Raw genomic sequence first — 13,041 nt, forward strand, 5'->3', positions numbered from 1 at the left:
TTAGATCAAAACCAACACTACATCAATAATGAGGACTTACATCAGCTCTAAAGAAAAAGTGGAACAGATATTTAGCATAGCTTGCAGCAGTGAAACATGCTAAACATCAAAACATAAGTTAAATATGAACTTATTTCATTGTGCAATTTATCTTTAATGCCCTCTGCAGTGGGTTAAAGCTCTTTAAATAGTTGAACAGCTGGGGTTATTGCATCTCTGCCACATGTGTTGGTTCATGTTCTAATAATTTATGAGAAATGACCCACTGCGCCTCTGCTTATTGCTTTATTGGCTCGAGCCTTAATGCTTTGGGCCATTTTTAAATTATTCACTGATAATGTCCTATCCATTTTTTTTTACTAGCTTTTTACACATTTTATGTTTTTCAATGGTCTGGCTGATTTTTGCTTATTAAGAATATATCAAAATGACCTTAACAAAGCTAATCTGTACATCACACATCCTCAATATGTGTCCTAATAACATAATGTGTGCGGCCAATCTCCTCCTATATTACTGCACTCATCTCTCCTGAGTAAAAAAATGTCTCTTCCTCAAGTTGAGAGTGAAAGCCATTCTCCTAGGAAGTGACCTTTAAGTTCCATTTGGTGTGGAGGTCATTGTAGTGTCTCATCTGACACACTCACTCACTCATGCACACACACCTATCTCATCCCCTCACCCCGGCTTGAGTCTTTCAGCCTCCTGAACCTGCTTTCGACACAATGGCATCACAACACATTATTTATTAATATCTCTGTTGTTGTATGGTTGATTTTGATCTGTCTTCTGAATGGCTTGGATTTCTAATGTTCTATGTCACAAACATATGTTACATTGTCTTTTGAGAAACCGATAAAGAAGTCGCATGTTGCCTTTTGTTTTTCAGTAAAAGTTTACAATAGACAAGTTTTCCATTGTTTTCCAGTAAAAGTTTACAGTGAGGGTCAAGTCGTTATACTGTATGGTTTTTGTTTGAAATTATTCTACTGCAAAAAGATTGATGGGTAAAGGTCTCCTTCCGACTTTGATTCTGCCACATCTTCCATGGACTGTGATTCACTTTCTTCAGACCTTTGCCATGGTCAGCGAGGGTACATGAGGTGAGAAAGAGATCACAACTGGACAAGTGTAGGCCTGTCTCTCTCATTCTGTCTTGTCTTGCCCTCTGTAAACCCCCCCCCCCTTTTCTTTTTTAAGTCTCGCTCTCTACACAATGTCTAAGCTGCCCCTCATCTCCTCTCCTCTCCCCCCAGATCGATCTTGGCATGCTGGTGTGGTCTAAAATGGGCAGGGGGGCGAGTGGGGAGTGCTGGCCCTTCCTCTCACCCTCATCACCCTCTGTATCCCCCACCGAGGCCGGAGAAGAAAGTCCTGCTGGGAATACAATCAACACATTCTACCTTAGATCTTAGCCAATTCAACTGACTCCATAATCCATGATTTTTTGTTGTAGTAGTTATCTGAGAATCAAGATACTTAGAATGTACAACAGTTCCAATTCAGTAGATGCATATAGAGTGCTGTGTTGATTACATGCTTGTGTATGCCTGTAAATTGGCATCACCCTGGTTCTCTTGACAAAAACCCAATAGGAATTTTATACTGTCATTTTTTAAAAGAGAACATAACATACACAGTTTCACCTAATCTCATATTAATCTTGAGTACCTATAGAGTAGTATTGCATCCTTCATATATATCCGAAATGTCTTTAGTTTTATTATATTTATAAAAGAAAATACAACTTTCCGATTCTCTCCGGAAAAAGCAGAGCTCATGGAGGCATGCTGTGGGCGTAGCTATAATACTGATGTTTCATGTTGTTTGCATTAACATATATTCACTTATGTGCTGATTTCCAACAAAATATAAAAATCTGATGCAATTGTACTTACATGAATGGGGTCTTTTATCACAGGGACGGCTCCATGTTTTAATAGCAAACGATGTGCAAATCCAGCTTCGACTTGGGCCTTGTTTATAAAACATTCGTCACTCAAATGACCAGAACACTCGAAAAACAACCTGCATCCACTGTTCATGTAACTAACACTGGGTTCTTGGGGAAGCTGAACACGGTAAACTTTCCCTCACATCCATAAACGTGATTCCTCGCGATTCTCGATTCACGGGAAGTAAGATTTTCTGCACAGAAATTCTCAGTCATTCTTCTGAATTATTTTTAAAAACTTTGGCCATGTTTAGCATGAGAATCCATCTCTTTAACACTGTGAACAACTCTGAATACATGAAACACCATTGACCCCCCCCCCCCCCCCTTAAGGACATAAAGTCAACTCTCCTGATTTTATAATTAAAACAAAAAAAGGCTCATTAAAACAATACAATGCTTGAAAAGAAAGCCTTTTTAGTAGTTTGGCATAGCCATTATTATTTTCAAGAATATTTTAACAAAACTTTTCTTAAAGGGGTGATTGGCTGCCCATTTTCCACAGGTTGATATGATTCTTTAGGGTCTTAATGAATAGTCTTAAATATAGTGTCGATACAAATTCTCAATTGTAGCACAGTTTTTATCATGACAAAAACAGCTCTTTTCAGAGCAAGCTGTTTTTTTTGCATGCCACTTTAAATGCAAATGAGCTCTGCTTACCCCGCCCCTCTCATCGGAGCCTCTCTCTGAGAGATAGTTAACTTTATCCGAATTCATCTAAAACTTGCTATCTAGCATGTTATTAGGAAAGGTGATTGCAAAGATTCATAAAAAAAAAAGCCTTACACTCACTTCTGGAGGTGAGTGTATTTTGCATTTTTTCATTCTGTACCCAGAATAAGGACATCTAGAGTAAGCAAATTGCTATTGTTTGTGATGGCATTTAATTCTGAAATCATATATATAATTACGCCTATTAAATTCAAACTCATATTTTCCTATTAATTGGACATATTTATTCCTTAATCAAGTTCACAATGTGCTTGCCTCTAAGTAATGAACAGCCTTTATCTTATGTCTCACGATTAAGCAAGCTATTCTATATTCATGACCAAAGCATAAATCACAAACAAACCTCTTTGTTACATCCATGGCACCGAAGGGATGCTAATTTTCCACGAAAAGAGGACTAATATGGTACATAATTCTCATTTAATGTGGGAATTGGGCCTGAACTGCACAATTATCTCCCAACGGAGAAAGACAATGTCTTATTTCACTTACAGAACTATTCCCTATAATTAGAATGCACCCCTGCATCAGAGCTGGCCCAATGCCCTCAGTGGCAATTAGTATTTATTACACAGTTAATGACCATGACATGTAAAACTCAGTGAAGTGGTAAATTTAGAGCAGTCAGCGGTACTCAGTGGCCTGCTACTAAATGTCGGGGAGTAGCTATTTGCCAAAGTGTCCTACCTGTGTCGCAACTGAATTGATGTCCAAGCATCTCATGAATGCACAAAGAAAAAAATTAATCAAATGGGCTAATATTAACAATCCCACTTTATTTTTCTCATCGTCCCTCTTGTTTTTACCATAATAACAAATAAAAAATATTTTTCTTTTCATATTTTTTTTATTGCTTTCTAAATTGGCACCATGTTTAGGCCTCTAAATGTAAACAACTGAACATAAAAACTGTACAAATGAGTTGCTTGTAATTAGTCAAAGTAGGTGTTGAAGGGGTTTCATTTATTGAAATTGAGCTATTCTTCTCTGTCTTTTTCCCCCTATGATTCACTAATGCACTGTCACCAAGCTTAGGATTTAAAAAATTTTTTTTACAATCTACTTAGCAATGATTTATTGATCGTGGCCTCTTCCTTCATACTGAATTAGCAGGCCTTTTGGAAAATCACATTTTCTCACCTCTTGTGTGTGTGAACCTGGATGGGGGTTGACTTTGTGAACAGAAATTCACTGTGTGCTTTTGGTTGAGAGCCAGTACTGCCCAATTTATCATCATTTTACAATTTTATTTAGTACTATTGAGCAGTATTAATATAAAGTTACTTGTTATAAAGTAACTTATAACAGTTCTTTGCAAGAAAAAAAAAAACGTAAGTTTACAGTAAAATGTTACTGTTGTTAAAAAGTTATATAATTACTATAGATAGAGCGTATATACTATTTTTTTTTTTACAAATAATTTATCAATATAATGCTGCATTTAAGTACTAAAATACTTTATTGTCTGAAATAAAGCATAAAATACAGTACATCACATATATTTTCCTAATTGCTTAATGTTAATTACTAGCAGCTGAATTTTAAATGTAATTACCACTAGGACACTTTTAATATATTGTTTCAGTTGTTTGTAGGTAAATGCTTGCATAATCTAGCAATCTTGTTGTACTCTATGTTTTTTTTTTTTCTGCAGTAGACCTATCACATTAAGGTTTTACAGAGTGAAAAAACAAATTAAAAAGGACAGACTCAAAAGACTCATTCATTCAAAAACAAACAAAAGTGCATGTGAGAGGATTGCTGAATATTGTCCAGGAAATGTTTCTCAGGTTGGTATGCAGGCATGGATACCTCTGCAAAGTTTGCATCATGGAAAGATAACTCAACAGGAGTTTATAGATACATACTGAAATTGGCATTGAGAATCGATGCCCCCCCACCACCACCCAAGAGATGATGCTATAGGCGGTCATAGTTGCTACAGTTTTATTAATGCGTTTTAGTTGCTAGTCTCAGGAGGGTTGCTACAAACCCAGATCAACAGGGCCCACTCTCCATGATACTCTCGTGTCTAGGTAAGGGTTACTTAACTATGTGGGCTTTTCTGATCTTAATAAACCATACGTTGACCTTTTTGCAGTTTCCCACACCCATTTTGTATTTAATAATGTCTGCTGGTATCTTAATGAGCACGCTTTTTAATACAATGAAAATAATTACTACAATGTTGACAAATTACTTACCAAGATCATGTACCAACTTTTTCACACACAAACATATGACTTTTCACTAGGCACAACTCTGTTGCTGGGAAATTACATTTTATATGATTAAAGTTTCTGCAAACAAAAATATACTTCCTGTTTTTTTTTTGTTTTTTTTTTTTGCATATTTGGCACACTTAAAAGGTTCATTTGCTGTGATTGCTGCTAACCATGACCCCATGGAAGGGAAGTTGGTGGGGGGGGGGCAGAAGGTTAAATCCTTCCCAGCCCTCCTACATACCCTCTTGGGACCTGTCTCTGGTGCTTAAAACAGTATAGTTGGTTGGGCCCATTTGAGCTTTTGCAGTCAGTTGAGCTAAGTTTCTTTGAAATGAAACTCTGCTTCTGCTTGCACTGGCCTCCATCGAGAGGGTAGGGGACCCGCACACATTTTCGGTTGATGATTCGTGTCTAGAATTTGGGCAGGCTGATTCCCAGGTATTCCTGAGGCCCCGGCCTGAGAGTGACCAACTGAAAGGGAACATCTCGGTTATGTATGTTACCCTAGATCCCTGAAAGAGGGAATAAAGATGTCACGTTCCGTTGCCATGGCTACTGTACCACCGCTGAGCAGCCAGGTCACCTAGTATGCGTTGCACCTGCTGCCTTTTTATTCTCATGCTGTGATCAGCGGCAGCTGGATTCAATAATTGCATGCCTTCAGGGAATGAGGGTAACGTCTCGGGTTACTTGACTGAAGTGGAAGCTGGATGAGTCAGAGAGAAGTAGAGGGGACATTGTGCCATCTCCTGTAAAGCAAATAGGTCCACCCCAGATTCTACTGACTACTTCGGGGTGGAGTTTCCATTACCTATATGTCACAGCTTGTCTGGACAGCAAGTCTTATCTCACATACATATGTCCAGGAATGAATATTGCCCTGCGGGACAGGAACTTGTCTTGTGCCCAAAGCAGAACCTGCTGTGCTAACTCATTCAAACGAGTCCACCCTGGCAATTTATGTTCACCAGCTCTTGAGGGTAGCATCAGTCGTTAGCATCTTGCGATGACAACATGGACCTAGAGTGGAACCCAAAGTATGAAACCGGAGTCTGAACCACGTAGATAGGGTACGAAACCCCGGCTCCTAGCCACAACTGAAATTATCTCATGTGCAAAGATATTACCGTGGATGCAGCTGTCATGAGACTTAGAACTCTCTGAAAGTGATGGACAGTGACTTTCTGGCCTAGCTTGATGTTCTTAGTGTGTTTAGAATGGAGTCGACCTGTGCAGGAGACAGCTTTGCCTGCATCGTGATTGAATCCCAAACACCCACAAATACGTTGTCCTCTGAGCAGGAGAGAGAATGCTTTTCTTGGCTTTGAGTCTCAACCCCAGAAATTCAGATTGAGCTAGGACAACATTCTGATGTCGAAGCGCAAGCTTTTAAGACTGAGACAGAATCAGCCAATTATCTATTCAATTTAAAATGGGGATGCCCTGGAGTCCTAGAGGAGCCAGAGCTGCGAGATGCATTTCGTGTACATGCGGGGTTACAAAGCTAGGCTGAATGGAAGAACATGATACTGGTAAGCTCCACCCGAAAGTAAACCTCAGGAACTTCCTGTCATCTGATTTGATCTGTGACACAATAATCTTGATTGTCAGCATTTTGAACTTTTTTGGTTCTGAGGTAGCGGTTCATCCCGCGAAGATCTAAAATCAGACGCAACCCCCCATCTTCCTTGGGAATGAGAAAATCCAACACCTTTTATGGCCCCTTTGTCCAGCAGAGTTTACAATTCAACATATGCGCTTGTTCCGGTTTCACGGAAATGGAAACTAAGCCATTGCAACGAGGAGGATACGCAAACTGGATCCTGTAGCCTGTAGCCTGAATCCCTGCTCAATCCTAATTATCTGGGTGGTCTGGTTGGTTTATATTCAGTGAACATATCTTCTATGTATTTAGGTCCTAGGCAATTTAGTGATTTATAAACTAGTAAACATGCTTTAAAATCAATTCTAAATATAACTGGATGCCAGTGTCAGGATCTGAGGACTAGTGTGAGATGCTCAGATTTTCTGGTTCTAGTCAGAATCCTAGCAGCAATGTTCTGGATGAGCTGCAACTGTCTTACGGTCTTCTTGGGAAGGCGGGTGAGAAGACCATTACAATAGTCCACCCTGCTGGTGATAAAGACATAAACAAGTTTCTCCAAGTCTTGACTGGAAACAAAACATCCAGTTCTTGCAATGCTTTTGAGATGATATTATGATGATTTAGTTAATGTTTTGACATGAATATTGAAACTAAGGTTTGTCTCCAGAATCACACCAAGATTCCTGACTTTTAGTTGTAAGACCCCTTGTAAGAGTCAAGGTTTGCATTCACCTTTAGAACTTCATCTTTTTTTCCAAATGCAATGAGGTGTCTTCTCCTTGCTTTATGGCAGATCACAGACTTGTAAGTGCATTACCGCCACCTATCTCTCAAGTGGACTATTGGCACTCTATCTACAATCTCAATTGGGAGTGTCAATGGTCCACTTGATAGGTCAATCAATCAATCAATCACCTTTATTTATATAGTGCTTTAAACAAAATACATTGCGTCAAAGCACTGAACAACATTCATTTGGAAAACAGTGTCTCAATAAATCAAAATGATAGTTAAAGGCAGTTCATCATTGAATTCAGTGATGTCATCTCTGTTCAGTTTAAATAGTGTCTGTGCATTTATTTGTAATCAAGTCAATGATATCGCTGTAAATGAACTGAACCCAACTAAGCAAGCCAGGGGCAACAGCAGCAAGGAACCGAAACTCCATCGGTGACAGAATGGAGAAAAAAACCTTGGGAGAAACCAGGCTCAGTTGGGGGGCCAGTTCTCCTCTGACCAGACGAAATCAGTAGTTCAATTCCAGGCTGCAGCAAAGTCCGATTGTGCAGAAGAATCATCTGTTTCCTGTGGTCTTGTCCTGGTGGTCCTCTGAGACAAGGTCTTTACAGGGGATCTGTATCTGGGGCTCTAGTTGTCCTAGTCTCCACTGTCTTTCAGGGATGTAGAGGTCCTTTCTAGGTGCTGATCCACCATCTGGTCTGGATACGTACTGGATCCGGGTGACTGCAGTGACCCTCTGATCTGGATACAGACTGGATCTGGTGGCTCAGTGACCTCGGAACAAGAGAGAAACAGACAAATATTAGCGTAGATGCCATTCTTCTAAATGATGTTGCAAGTACATCGGGTGTTATGTGAAATCCTTTAACGAATTTGGATATTAAAAGCATATTAGTATGTTATGTGTAAGCCAGGTTAAAGAGATGGGTCTTTAATCTAGATTTAAACTGCAAGAGTGTGTCTGCCTCCCGAACAATGTTAGGTAGGTTATTCCAGAGTTTAGGCGCCAAATAGGAAAAGGATCTGCCGCCCGCAGTTGATTTTGATATTCTAGGTATTATCAAATTGCCTGAGTTTTGAGAACGTAGCGGACGTAGAGGAGTATAATGTAAAAGGAGCTCATTCAAATACTGAGGTGTGAAACCATTCAGAGCTTTATAAGTAATAAGCAATATTTTAAAATCTATACGATGTTTGATAGTGAGCCAGTGCAGCGATGACAGAACCGGGCTAATATGGTCATACTTCCTGGTTCTAGTAAGAACTCTTGCTGCTGCATTTTGGACAAGCTGTAGTTTGTTTACTAAGCGTGCAGAACAACCACCCAATAAAGCATTACAGTAATCTAACCTTGAAGTCATAAATGCATGGATTAACATTTCTGCATTTGACATTGAGAGCATAGGCCGTAATTTAGACATATTTTTGAGATGGAAAAATGCAGTTTTACAAATGCTAGAAACGTGGCTTTCTAAGGAAAGATTGTGATCAAATAGCACACCTAGGTTCCTAACTGATGAGGAAGTACTGACAGAGCAACCATCAAGTCTTAGACAGTGTTCTAGGTTATTACAAGCAGAGTTTTAGGTCCTATAACTAACACCTCTGTTTTTCTGAATTTAGCAGTAAGAAATTACTCGTCATCCAATTTTTTATATCGACTATGCATTCCATTAGTTTTTCAAATTGGTGTGTTTCACCGGGCCGCAAAGGTATATAGAGCTCAGTATCATCAGCATAACAGTGAAAGCTAACACCATGTTTCCTGATGATATCTCCCAAGGGTAACATATAAAGCGTGAAGAGTAGCGGCCCTAGTACTGAGCCTTGAGGTACTCCATACTGCACTTGTGATCGATATGATACATCTTCATTCACTGCTACGAACTGATGGCGGTCATATAAGTATAAGTACGCAGCACTAAGATTCAATAAAACTAATAGAGAGATACACCCACGATCAGATGATAAGAGCAAATCATTTGTAACTCTAAGGAGAGCAGTCTCAGTACTATGATACGGTCTAAATCCTGACTGGAAATCCTCACATATACCATTTTTGTCTAAGAAGGAATATAATTGTGAGGATACCACCTTTTCTGGTATCTTGGACAGAAAAGGGAGATTCGAGATTGGTCTGTAATCAACTAGTTATTTGGGGTCAAGTTGTGGTTTTTTTTTATGAGAGGCTTAATAACAGCCAGTTTGAAGGTTTTGGGGACATATCCTAATGACAATGAGGAATTAATAATAGTCAGAAAAGGACCTATGACTTCTGGAAACACCTCTTTTAGGAACTTAGATGGTATAGGGTCTAACATACATGTTGTTGGTTTAGATGATTTAACAAGTTTATACAATTCTTCCTCTCCTATAGTAGAGAATGAGTTGAACTGTTCCTCAGGGGGTCTATAGTGCACTGTCTGATGTGATACTGTAGCTGACGGCTGAATGGTTGCAATTTTATCTCTAATAGTATCGATTTTAGAAGTAAAGTAGTTCATAAAGTCATTACTGCTGTGATGTTGGGAAATGTCGACACTTGTTGAGGCTTTATTTTTCATTAATTTAGCCACTGTATTGAATAAATATGGTGGCGGTAATGCACTTATAAGTCTGCAATCCGCCGTAAAGCAAGAAGAACAAGAAGGTACCTAACAGTGGGTTGTCAGTCTCTCAACAGTAGCAAAAAGAGTGTGAGTGTTGTTTAAATTACTAAATTACTGTATAAGGTTTGAAAGAAAGTCTGTCTAGCTGTGGCTAGTTCTACATTGAAAACATGAAGACTGTCTTTATAGATGCTATAGTGAATTTCAAGTTTTGTCTTCCGCCGCATCACCACAGCTTTTATGCATTGTCTATTCATACTCTGAATTGCTGTTCATTTTCATCAATAACATTTATAACTTTTGAGTCAAGGAAAAGATCAACAAAGTCAGATCTAGATTCAGTAGTAGGAGAGATCATTATATCAAAGAAAATACAGAAATTATCAGATAGTGCTATGTCCTCAATAACAATAGATAAAATGTCTAGACCTCTACTGATTATTAAATCTAGAGTACGTCCACGATTGTGTGGGTCCAGGCACATGCTTAATCAGGTCAAATGTGATTAAAACAGTTATAATTACTTTTGTAGTCTCGTTTTCTGCATTATCTATGAGAATATAAAAATCCCCTCGATAGCAGAACAGTCGAACTCTAAGGAAATCATTGATAACATTTATGTGAACTTTCCAACAAAGGCTGGAGAATATTTTGGAGTCCTGTAAATAATGATACGCGTGGAGAATGAAAGAGAGCGTGGAGCACCTTTCAACAATCCCTAGATATTGAAAAGATAAGTATTGATCAGATGACACTGGCTTGTATTGATAGACATCTTTAAATAGAGGAGCTACATCTCCACCTCTTCGAACAGTCCTGCAGACACTTATAAAATTGAAGTTAGAAGGGGTTGATTCACTGAAGACCGTTACACTGCAGCTGTCTTCTAGTCATGTTTCTTTAGGAACATAAAATCCAGGTTGTTTGTGGTTATTAAGTCGCTGGTCAGTGAATGTTTAAAATTGCTAACTTGATGGCATTGCATTTTTTGTCAACAGCAATATTAGGCTACGTTCACACTGCCACACTGCCATGTTCACATTTCCAATTAAATTCAACCTTTTGTGATCTCTTGTGTGAACGTGAAATGACCCAGAAGTGACCCGCATGTGCAGAAGAGTACTCAACAGTGAACGACGTCACTCGTTGTTTGCTGAAGTAGCTAACGTTAAACATGGAAGTCCAACAACAGTGTAGTCAACAGCGGAGCTCTTTTTGCAATATTAATGTTATTTTCCCAATGGAGACAGCACAATTACAATCTTCTCGTTTTAAGAAGAAAATTAAAAACGTCGGTGCAGAGAAACATGTGGGTGCGGAGCCGCAGCCAGGAGTGGTGGGATACTGATGTGAGTGGCTCTTCTCATTCCCGCCTAGTTCAATGCAGAATTATGACATTTGTAGCGTATAAATGACGTACGGGTCAGATACATGTGGCCTGGCCGTTTAGATGGAGGTCGCATTTCAAAAGATTGGATACGTATGGGATTCAGGACCACATTACCAAGTGGCCTGGGTCACATTTGAAAAGATCGGATCTGTGTCGTTCAGACTGTCATGAAATTGGGTCGTTTCAGCCTGCAGTGTGAACGTAGCCTTAGTTTAATGCATAACAGGCCAAATTCAATTCAATTTCCTCAGTATAGAACCTTTTACGATACAAATCATCCCAAAGCAACTTTACATAATTTTTTTTCTTCTAAAGTATTTAGTAGTAGCTTATTAGTGGTGACTCAGTTTATGTACATATGCCAGAAATGTACGGAAAAGTAAATTAAAGATGTAAACAAACAGACACTATTAATTATTATGATGCAATCAAATTTCTAGCAAAATTTTGTAGTTCTGTATGATGTTTCAGAGTTAGCATCATCTGAGGTCCTCCCCCGAACGTTATCAGGAAGGCTATTCCAGAGTTTGGGAGCCAGATGCAAAAAAACTCTACCTACTTTAGTGGTCTTTGCTATCCTAGGTACTGACCTGAGCATGATGGATTGTAGCATGGTAGAAGACTAGTTAGGCACACAGGAGCTAAACCATCAAGGGCCTTATAGGTAAGTAATATTTTGTAACTGATACAGAAATTTATGGTAGCCAGTAATGATGGGCTGTTTGTGGTTTTTTCCAACCCGCGGGTCCCCCTTTTATGAAATTATTTGGCCCTTCCCACCAATAAAGTAAAATTTATTGACCCGCCCTGACCTGCCCTGCGCATCGGGGACATCACAAGTTACGTTGCTAGACATTCGTATTGTAACCTTATCAATAAAGGCTATAGGTAATTGCACTATGATGGTTAATTCGTGAACAAATCTTTTAGGTGAACGAATCGTTCTCGTTTACATAATCCACTGACCATAGACATTAAAAGACTAATTTCTCGTTCAATGAAGTTCCTCCTACAGAAGCGCGCGAGCACATGCGCAGCTCGTGAACAGCTTTGTGAACTGTTTCATCCTGTCAAAATGTTAATCAAGATGTGACGGAGCATGTGACTTGTTGAATGTAGTGAACGAAAACAATCTTCTCGTAGGTGAAAGAGTTGAATGAAATGAAATCTCGATCAGCAATCAGCAGATACAAAGCGCAGTTATTGGTGCACATATGCTTGTTTTCATATTTGGAATACAGAACATACACTCTTCATACAGATCATTTTTGCACAATTGAGCAGACACAACATTTTCAAAAATTTTAGAAACAAACAGAAGATTTGAAATAGGTCTGTAATTTGCCAGTTTACTAGGATATAGTTGTAGTTTCTTAATACTAGGCTTAATAACCGCCAGCTTGAATGGTTTTGGGATGTGACCTAAAGACAACAAAGAGATAATAATATAGAGAAGCAGTCCTTCATTTAGTGGGTAAAGGATCTAATAAACATGTTGTTTGTTTAGATGCAGTGATAAGTTTATTTAGCTGTTCCCATCCTATAGTTGTAAAGCACTGCAATTTATCTTGGGGTGTGATGAATGAAGCTGAAGTATTAGATGTTGTAGAATCTACATGTGTTATTGTATTTCTGATTTTATCCATTTTATCAGTAGAAAGAAATTCATAAAGTAATTCATATTAACCTGTGAGGCAGTATTTAGATTGGGTGGCGTCTGGTTATTTGTTAATTTAGCTACTGTGCTAAATAAAAACCTTGGATTGTTTTGGTTATTTTCT

This window comes from Carassius auratus, chromosome 24 (assembly GCF_003368295.1).
Source record: "Carassius auratus strain Wakin chromosome 24, ASM336829v1, whole genome shotgun sequence".
In the NCBI taxonomy this organism is placed as follows: Eukaryota; Metazoa; Chordata; class Actinopteri; order Cypriniformes; family Cyprinidae; genus Carassius; species Carassius auratus.